Source organism: Thalassophryne amazonica, chromosome 18, assembly GCF_902500255.1.
Source record: "Thalassophryne amazonica chromosome 18, fThaAma1.1, whole genome shotgun sequence".
NCBI lineage: Eukaryota > Metazoa > Chordata > Actinopteri > Batrachoidiformes > Batrachoididae > Thalassophryne > Thalassophryne amazonica.
In genome coordinates this window covers 39,954,021-39,964,742 of record NC_047120.1, presented here as the reverse complement: position 1 = coordinate 39,964,742, position 10,722 = coordinate 39,954,021, and the positions used below count along the sequence as shown (strand labels likewise).

The 10,722-nt window shown below is 41.0% G+C and overlaps 1 protein-coding gene and 1 non-coding gene across 4 annotated transcripts in view; both read left to right on the top strand.

The window, feature by feature from the left end:
• Positions 1–172: 172 nt before the first annotated feature.
• On the top strand, positions 173–286 carry LOC117531632. The gene has a single exon (XR_004566665.1). It is a non-coding gene; the product is annotated as a U5 spliceosomal RNA (small nuclear RNA).
• Positions 287–6,394: 6,108 nt separating this feature from the next.
• LOC117530473 (rho GTPase-activating protein 27-like) overlaps positions 6,395–10,722 on the top strand; it is a 49,498-nt gene continuing 45,170 nt past the window's right edge. For 2 of the 3 annotated variants that reach the window (XM_034193381.1, XM_034193379.1), the window contains exon 1: positions 6,395–6,535. The gene's annotated coding sequence lies outside the window, so the exon portion shown is untranslated. Of the gene's footprint in view, positions 6,536–8,960; positions 9,081–10,722 lie in introns of all 3 variants that reach the window. The other variant, XM_034193380.1, reaches the window with a different exon arrangement.

The window sequence follows — 10,722 nt, the reverse complement described above, 5'->3', positions numbered from 1 at the left end:
TAGCTATCGTAATAAGAAATTTAATGATGCGTTCACGTACCGTATATTAAGTTTACTGGTTCAAAAAGTAAAAAAAAAAAAAAACAAATAACCGTGTTTGCGTTTTGACACCATCAGTCAAGTGTGTAAGTCCGTGACTCAGTTGCTTCACGGTTTGCTGTGAGTTTCAGTAAACTCATGGTTCTCTTCAAATCGTATAAATCTTTCGCCTTTTACTAAAGATTTCCGTGGAGAGGAACAATATGAGTTCGAATTAATTTTTTGATGCCTTGCAATAAGCAAGGCTTTCCATTATGTTGAAGAAAAAATAATGTTGCAGTGATATGTGTTTGAGTAGCAATAACATATGTCACGTGTCATAGAATCCAAAGGACGTCAACATCATTTGACCTTTTACTTTGCAAACCAAACATTCAACACAGTCAAAACTATTCCATTTATTAGGGCCCGAGTAGGCAACATCCTACGAGGACCCTATTGTAATTGCGCTGTTTATTATTATTATTATTTACTATTATTATTCTCACTCTTGAAATCGAAATTTCGGCCTCTTCCCATGCTCAAAAACTCACGAAACTTTCCAAAGTCATCCGGCCGGATCCGAAATTCGATATTTTGGGGGCGTCGCACATGGTCGCAGAAAAATCGCAAAATAGCGCCCCCTAGAAATTTTCAAAAACCCCTCCGCATTGGGCTTTTTTCGTCGTAACCTCACGAAATTTGGTACACATACGAGGTCTGTCCGTAAAGTATAGGTCCTTTTTATTTTTTTCAAAAACTATATGGATTTCATTCATATGTTTTTACGTCAGACATGCTTGAACCCTCGTGCGCATGCGTGAGTTTTTCCACGCCTGTCGGTGACGTCATTCGCCTGTGAGCACTCCTTGTGGGAGGAGTCGTCCAGCCCCTCGTCGGAATTCCTTTGTCTGAGAAGTTGCTGAGAGACTGGCGCTTTGTTTGATCAAAAATTTTTCTAAACCTGTGAGACACATCGAAGTGGACATGGTTCGAAAAATTAATCTGGTTTTCAGTGAAAATTTTAACAGCTGATGAGAGATTTTGAGGTGATTCTGTCGCTTTAAGGACTTCCCACGGTGCGAGACGTCGTGCAGCGCTCTCAGGCGGCGTCATCAGCCTGTTTCAAGCTTAAAACCTCCACATTTCAGGCTCTGTTGATCCAGGACGTCGTGAGAGAACAGAGAAGTTTCAGAAGAAGTCGGTTTCAGCATTTTATCTGGATATTCCACTGTTAAAGGAGATTTTTTTTAATGAAAGACGTGCGGGCGGATTGCAGCGTCGGCTCGCAGCCGCCGCGACGCTCCGTCACAGGAAAAACACCTCTGCTGGAAGCCTTAAGGACAAGTTGGAACATCTCCAGCTGATAAACAATTTCTCATATACTCACTCCACTGAAAGCCATCAAAAGCCAACTGGATTTTAACAAATGGTTAAACACGGAGGTGTTTTTCCTGTGCCGCCGCGCTGCGTCGGCTGCGTCCCGACGTGCGGACCCGTCCGCACGGACCCGTCCGCACGTCTTTCATTAAAAAAATCTCCTTTAACAGTGGAATATCTGGATAAAATGCTGAAACCGACTTCTTCTGAAACGTCTCTGTTCTCTCACGACGTCCTGGATCAATAGAGCCTGAAATGTGGAGGTTTTAAGCTTGAAACAGGCTGATGACGCTGCCTGAGAGCACTGCGCGACATCTCGCACCGTGAAAAGTCCTTAAAGCGACAGAATCACCTCAAAATCTCTCATCAGCTGTTAAAATTTTCACTGAAAACCAGCTTAATTTTTCGAACCATGTCCACTTCGATGTGTCTCACAGGTTTAGAAAAAATTTTGATCAAACAAAGCGCCAGTCTCTCAGCAACTTCTCAGACAAAGGAATTCCGACGAGGGGCTGGACGACTCCTCCCACAAGGAGTGCTCACAGGCGAATGACGTCACCGACAGGCGTGGAAAAACTCACGCATGCGCACGAGGGTTCAAGCATGTCTGACGTAAAAACATATGAATGAAATCCATATAAAAAATAAAAAGGACCTATACTTTACGGACAGCCCTCGTATTTACCATGCCAGGACGCACAAAAAAGTCTCTTACTGTCATGGTGAAATATCGACAGGAAGTCGGCCATTTTGATTTTGTTTCGATTTTGAGCAAATTTTTGCCATTTTTGGCCATTTCCACTACTTACATTTGAACGAACTCGTCCTAGGGATTTTATCCGATCGTCTTCAAATTTGGTCAAAATCATCACAACACAATGGTGATCAAAAGTTATCAAAAGATTCTAATTAAGTCAAAAGGTGTGGCTGCTAGGGGTTGTCAAACTTTGGCGAGCTTTTTGGAGAATGCCATTTCATTTCGAACGGCTGTCACGCCCACATACATCATCATAGATCCTTCAAACTTGCTGGACATGATGAGGGCTCCGCCCTGAACGTCTGCATATCTTAAGTTCCCACCTGCGCCATAGCGTCCCCCGGTGGTGGCGGGAAATGTCCTATTTTTACTTTAAGAGGTCCTGATGTCACATACTTAACCCAATCAACTTCATTCCACTTCTAAAACATGCAGAACAAATTGGTGAACGTAGGCGATGAACGCCGTGATGTTACGAGTAACGGCGTCCGTGTGGCGGCGTGCCGAATATTGCCCATTCGCCATGAAATTACGTTCTTCATTTTGACGGCTTTAATTTTGTCCCATCATCATGAAAATTGATACACAGGTTGAGCATGACAACCTCTTACAAATCATAGGGGCGTCGCCCATGGGCGGGGCAAAATGCCTCAATAGCGCCCCCTTGAAACTTTCAAAAACCCCTCCACATAGGGGTTTTTCTTGGAGTAGGGAGATGAAAATTGGTACACATGTGTGACTTTCATAGACGTACAAAAAACTCTCTTGCACCATGAGTCTACTCCAAACAGGAAGTCAGCCATTTTGAATTTTCTTCTCATTTTGGCGTGATTTCCACATGTTGTATTTGAACGAACTCCTCCCAGGGATTTTGTCCAATGCACTTCAAATTTCTTTGACAGCATCCAAAGATGATACTGAACAAAAGTTATCGAAAGCTTTTCTCTATGTTGAAGGGTGTGGCCGCTATGGTGCCGCCATTTTGACCCTTTGCCATAGAACATCAAGTCATGATAACTCCTTCATGCTTTGCCTGATTGACTTGAAACTTCACATGTATGACGGTTGGCCCCTGAACACACCCAGCCCCTCTGTTTGTACACTGAGCGCCCCCTAGTGGATGAACAATCAACATGTCATAACTCCTTGATGCATTGTGTGATTTGTTTAAAATTTTAACTGTGTGATGAGTGGTTACCCCTGCATGCACATGCCCACATGTGGTCACAAGGGCACCCACTGGCCTGGGTAGGCAGTCGCGCGGAACGAGGGCCCGTATATGACTGCTTGCAGTCCTAGTTAATCTTGTTATTTTAACCAAGTGCAAGGACAACCTCACAGAAAGCTTCCCTTGGATCTGCTGCAGCGATCCGAGTAAAAGGGAGCAGCTGAAGTGACCTACTAGTGACATCTCCTGGTCAAATGGGTGTATAGCATGAAATGGTGACCAAAATTTGTTCAGATCAGAAATTGTTCCTAAATACATATACACAAGAAAACACACTTTAAGTACTCAAGGTTTATTGGCATTATATATATGTATTATGCTTTGTATTTTTTAAGTTAAAATGAATTCTTGCCATCAATTATTATGGTTCTGAGCTTTACAAGACTTTGTAAAGATATTGAGTACACAATGATTATGCGTCTCGCCCCCTGGTGGCCACAAACTCAAAACACATCCAGATGAACTTGCCTGAGATTGCTGTATGTGATCTTGGATTTTTAAATAATTTATTTGTAAATTATGGTGGAAAATAAGTATACAGTAACAAAAGTAAGTAACAAAAGTTTGACTCAATACTATGTAGCATACCCTTTGTTGGCAATGACAAAGATCAAACGTTTCCTGTAAGTCTTCACCAGGTTTGCACACACTGTAGCTGGTATTTTGGCCCATTCCTCCATGCAGATCTCCTCTAGAGCAGTGATGTTTTGGGGCTGTCGCTGGCCAACATGGACTTTCAACTCCCTCAACAAATTTTCTATGGGGTTGAGATCTGGAAACTGGCCACTGCAGGAACTTGAAATGCTTTTTACGGAGCCATTCCTTCATTGCCCAAGCAGTGTGTTTGGGATCGTTGTCATGCTGGAAGACCCAGCCACATTGCATCTTCAATGCTCTCACTGATGGAAGGAGGTTTTGGCTTAAAATCTCACGATACATGGGCACGTTCATTCTTCCTTTAGCACGGATCAGTCACCCTGTCCCATTTTCAGAAAAACAGCCCCAAAGCATGATGTTTCCACCCCCATGCTTCACAGTTGGTATGGTGTTCTTGCAATGCAACTCAGCATTCGACTTCCTCCAAACACAACAAGTTGAGTTTTTACCAAAACGTTCTATTTTGGTTTCATCTGACCACATGATATTCTCCCAATCCTCTTCTGGATCATCCACATGCTCTCTGGCAAACTTCAGATGGGCCTGGACACGTACTGGCTTAAGCAGGGGGACACGCCTGGCACTGCAGGATTTGAGTCCCTCTCTGCATAGTGGGTAGCCTTTGTTACTTTGGTCCCAGCTCTCTGCAGGTCATTCATCAGGCCCCTCTGTGTAGTTCTGGGATTTTTGTTCACCATTCTCATGATCATTTTGACCCCATGGGATGACATCTTGCATGGAGTCCCAGATCGAGGGAGATTATCAATGGTCTTGTATGTCTTCCATTTTCTTACAATTGCTCCCACAGTTGATTTATTCACACCAACCTGCTTGACTATTGTAGATTCACTCTTCCCAGCCTGGTGCAGGTCTACAATTTTCTTCCTGGTGTCCTTCGACAGCTCTTTGGTCTTGGCCATGGTTGAGTTTGGAGTCTGTTTGAGGCTGTGGATAGGTGTCTTTTATACAGATAACGAGTTCAAACATGTGCCATTAATACAGGTAACAGGTGGAGGACAGAAGAGCTTCTTAAAGGAGAAGTTACAGGTCTGTGAGAGCGAGAAATCTTGCTTGTTTGTGGGTGACCGAATACTTATTTTCCACCATAATTTACAAATAAATTCTTTAAAAATCTAACAATTTGATTTCCTGGATTTTTTTTTCCTCATTTTGTCTCTCATCGTTGAAGTGTACCTGTGTTAAAAATTACAGACAGAATTACAGAAGAAATATCCATAGAAGGCTGTCCTTGTCGTCACTGTCTCTGATCACAATGACCTCAGGCTTGTCTGTGTAATGTTCTTTGTAAAAGCAGTGACCTGGAGGGAAAGGAAAGGCAGTGTTAATATTTTGAGATTTCATATATTAAAATTTACAATTCTATCATCATCACAGGCTAAACAGCTATACAATTATAAGCCTATGGGGCAAGCAAAAAAAAAAAAAAAAACTCAAAGTAAATGGTTATTGTCTTCGTTAAATAGGTGAAAATGTCATTCTACTGTAAGTGTATGGTAGCATGGAGAGGATCCCTATGGAGGTACACATACTACATGTTTACCTTAATAAATGTAAACAAAAATTCAAGCAGATCAGTATACAGGTGATGGCTTACCTTAGCCGTCTTCCTTTTTGGCAACAGCACTCTGCATTAAGCCCATGCAAGTCTATTGTTGATGAGGGGCTCAATCCTGTTGCAAATAGAAGACTGAACATATTAGTGTTCTAACACAACATTGGATTGATTGTCAAAGTGTTTGTCCAGAGTGAAAATTTGAGCTCAAAAACATCTAAAAATAGGACTCAGGTTGAAAAATCTCAGAGTTCCCCTTTAAGTATTCCTCATAATCTCATTACTGTGTGCCTGTTGGAAATATGTGGCCAAACCACTGAATCATCATTCTTAGTCATCAGGCTTTTGTCCTATTTCCATTGTGTGTTGGGACTAACATTTTATTGACTTAAACCAACCAAACAATCTAAACAAAATCATAAGCCATGCCTTGTAGTAGCATAGGTCCATAGGTTATCCATTGTTGAAATGGTGACAGAGCTGCCTCTCATCATTATGGACATAATTATAATTATGTAATCTCAAGGGTTTTGGGGTGCTGCTTGTACAAACACAGTCGGAATATTCTCAAACACTGGGAGAAAAATGTTAAATAACCTTCAAAATCACAAACCTGTCGATCCATCCCATCTCATGCTTTTAGGTTCTGAGCTAATGAATTACAGTCACAGATGTGGAAAGATACCCTAAGGCAGCAATGCAATGATGTGTAGAACAGTTGGGAAAATTTCCCATTTCTCCTACGCTGATGTTTTCTCTCATTGTTTCGGTAGCGACACCACAGAAAAACAGAGAACAGGAAATAAGACTGAGATGGGTGAGGAGATGCATGTAAGCAGTAATGTGCTGTACAAGCTCACAAAACTACGTCAAGTTTGCAGTGAGAAATTCAGTGATGGAAGATTTTTGCATACAAAACCAGGTAAGTAGATTAAATTCCATAGTTAGTGTACAGGATTTCATTTGCTTTAACGTTGTCGTGTGTGTGTATATGTGTATATATATATATATGCGTATGTATAAAATTTACATTGTCACTGGATCTTTGAGTTGCACTGATGCCACTGTTAAGTTGCATTTGGAAATCGCAGTGAAACAAAATGACATTGTGGGTTTGGTTGTAAGAGACTTTATATATATATATATATATATATATATATATATATATATATATATATATATATATATATATATATATATATATATATATATATATATATATGTTGTTTTTTTTTACAGTTCATCCAGAAAGTATTCACAGCACTTAACTTCTTAGACATTATGTTATGTTACAGCCTTAATCCAAAATGACGTTATTTTTCCCCCTCAAAATTCTACACACAATATCCCATAGCAATGTGAAAAGGTTTTTTGTTGTTTGTTTTTTTGTTTTTTTTTAGATGTTTGCTAATTTATTAAATAAAAACAATAAGGAATCACATGCACATAAGTATCCATAGCCTTTACCATGAAGCACAAAATTGAGTTCAGGTGTATCCTGTTTCCACTGATCATCCTGGAGATGTTTCTACAGCTTAATTGGAGTCCACCTGGGGTAAATTCAGTTGATTGGACATGATTTGGAAATGCACACACCTGTCTACAAATAAGGTCCCACAGTTGACATTGCATGTCAGAGCACAACCCAAGCATGAAGTCAAAAGAATTGTCTGGTGACTTCTGAGACAGGATTGTCTTGAGGCAGAAATCTGGGGAAGGGTACAGAAACATTTCTGCTGCGTTGAAGGTCCCAATGAGCATGGTGGCCTCCATCATCCATAAATGGAAGCAGTTCAGATCCACCAGGACTCTTCCTAGACCTGCCTGCCCGTCTAAGCAATCAGAGGATAAGGGTCTTAGTCAGGGAGATGACCAAGAACCTGATCCTCTCTCCTCTGTGGAGAGAGGAGAAACTTCCAGAAGGACAACCATCTCTGCAGCAATCCACCAATCAGGCCTGTACAACCTGGTCTCACGGCAAGTCGTGCTTCAGCAGCACGAAATATACATTAATCTACTGGTTCGTGATATTGTGACTAAAAGCGCCTCATTTTCGTCACAGCAGCACAAATTCATTCTCATTCATTCTGTGATGGCTGCACAAAATTAAAAGTGAAGCGGGGGGGGGGGGGTCGGGATGGTTATGGTTAGGGAGGGGGGAAGGAGTAAGATTAGGTTATGGTTAAGATCAGGGTTGGGGGTGGGAGTAGGGTTAGGAACAGTGAGTTTAAAAATGCTCCATCACGAAAATTTGACTCATTTCGTCACAGGAGCACGAAAAAAAAACCTCTACCTATGGTAGAGTGGCCAGATGGAAGTCTTTTAGTAAAAGGCACATGGCAGCACACCTGGAATTTGCCAAAAGGCACCTGAAGGAGTTTCAGACCACAAGAAACAAAATTCTCTAATCTGATGAGAAAAAGATTGAACTCATTAGCGTGAATGCCAGATGTCATGTTTAGAGGAAACCAGACACCACCCCTACAGTGAAGCATCATGCTGTGGGGATGTTTTTCAGTGGCAGGAACTGGGAGCCTTGTCATGATTGAGGGAAAGATTAATGCAGCAATATACAGAGACATCCAGGATGAAAACCTGCTCCAGAGCACTCTTGGCCTCAGACTGGGGTGATGCTTCATCTTTCAGCAGGACAATGACCCGAAGCACATATCCAAGATATCAAAGGAGTGACTTCAGGACAACTCTGTGAATGTCCTTCAGTGGCCCAGACCTGAATCTGATTGAACATCTCTGGTAAGATCTGAAAATGGCTGTGCAGCGACGCGCCCCATCCAACCTGATGGAGCTTGAGAGGTGCTGCAAAGAGGAATGGGAAAAACTGCCCAAAGATAGGTGCACCAAGCTTGTGGCATCTTATTCAAGAAGACTTGAGGCTGTAATTGCTGTCAAAGGTGAATCAAATTATTGAGCAAAGAGTGGGAATACTTATGCACATGTGATTTCTTAGTTTTTTATTTTTAATAAATTTGCAAAAATTTAAAAACAGAACTTTTTCATGTTATCATTATGGGGTGTTGTGAGTAGAATTTTGAGGGGGCAACATGAATTTAATCCATTTTGGAATAAGGCTGTAACATAACAATGTGGAAAAAGTAAAATGCTGTGAATACTTTCCGGATGCCCCTTGCATTTGTGTGTGTGTGTGTGTGTGTGTGTGTGTGTGTGTATATATATATATATATATATATATATTTATTATTATTATTATTATTATTATTATTATTAAGAAGGTAGAATTTTAAAAAAAAATAATTTCAAACATGCTTTCAAAATTTCAGAAATTAACTGTTTTTCCACATTTTCTGCACATATTCATTGTTCTGCAGTAAATCTATAAATGTCAAGTGATTCGTGGAGGGAAACATGCAGCCGAATGTGGCAGACTGAGATTGCCAAATGACGGAGGAATGATGCTAAGCTGATGCAAGCAAGCTTCCTGTTTTGTGGTGAACAATTTTTAGTCTGTTGCTCCAGCAGTCTCAGTGTACAGTACGTTCAAGTTGTTCTGCAAGAAAGTGAAGCATTTCCTGTGCATTCATGTGTGCAGCACATAAATTATGTGTCTGCTACAACCTCAATTCCAATGAAGTTGGGATGTTGTGTAAAATGTAAATTAAAAACAGAATACAATGATTTGCAAATCCTCTTCATCCTATATTCAATTGAATACACCACAAAGACAAGATATTTAATGTTCAATCTGATAGACTTTATTGTTTTTGTGCAAATATTTGCTCATTTTGAAATGGATGCCTGCAAGACGTTTCAAAAAAGCTGGGACAGTGGTATGTTTACCACTGTGTTACATCAGCTTTCCTTCTAACAACACTCAATAAGCATTTGGGAACTGAGGACACTAATTGTTGAAGCTTTGTAGGGGGAATTCTTTCCCATTCTTACTTGATGTACGACTTCAGTTGTTCAACAGTCCGGGGTCTCCGTTGTCGTATTTTGCGCTTCATAATGCGCCACATATTTTCAATGGGCGACAGGTCTGGACTGCAGGCAGGCCAGTCTAGTACCCACACTCTTTTACTACAAAGCCACGCTGTTGTAACACGTGCAGAATGTGGCTTGGCATTGTCTTGCTGAAATAAGCAGCGACGTCTCTGAAAAAGACGTTGCTTGGATGGCAGCATGTGTTGCTCCAAAACCTGGATGTACCTTTCAGCATTGATGGTGCCATCACAGATGTGTAAGTTGCCCATGCCATGGGCACTAACACACCCCCATACCATCACAGATGCTGGCTTTTGAACTTTGCGCTGCTAACAATCTGGATGGTCTTTTTCCTCTTTTGTCCGGAGCTCACGACGTCTATGATTTTCAAAAACAATTTGAAATGTGGACTCATCAGACCACAGCACACTTTTCCACTTTGCATCTGTCCATTTCAAATGAGCTCGGGCCCAGAGAAGGCAGCGGCGTTTCTGGATGTTGTTGATGTATGGCTTTCGCTTTGCATGGTAGAGTTTTAACTTGCACTTGTAGATGGAGCGACGAACTGTGTTAACTGAGAATGGTTTTCTGAAGTGTTCCTGAGCCCACGCAGTAAGATCCTTTACACAATGATGTCAGTTTTTAATGCAGTGCCGCCTGAGGGATCGAAGGTCACGGGCATTCAATGTTGGTTTTTGGCCTTGCTGCTTATGTGTAGAAAGTTCTCCAGATTCTCTGAATCTTCTGATTATATTATGGATTGTAGATCATGGAATCCCTAAATTCCTTGCATTTGAACGTTGAGGAACATTGTTCTTAAACTGTTGGACTATTTTTTCATGCAGTTGTTCACAAAGTGGTGATCCTCGCCCCATCTTTGATTGTGAACGACTGAGTCTTTTGGGGATGCTCCTTTTATACCCAATCATGACACTCACCTGTTTCCAATTAACCTGTTCACCTGTGGAATGTTCTAAACAGGTGTTCTTTGAGCATTCATCAACTTTCCCAATCTTTTGTTGCCACCATTCCAATTTTTTTGAAATGTGTTGCAGGCATCCATTTCAAAATGAGAAAATATTAGCACAAAAACAAAAAAGTCTGTCAGTTTGAACATTAAATATCTTGTCTTTGTGGTGTATCTAATTG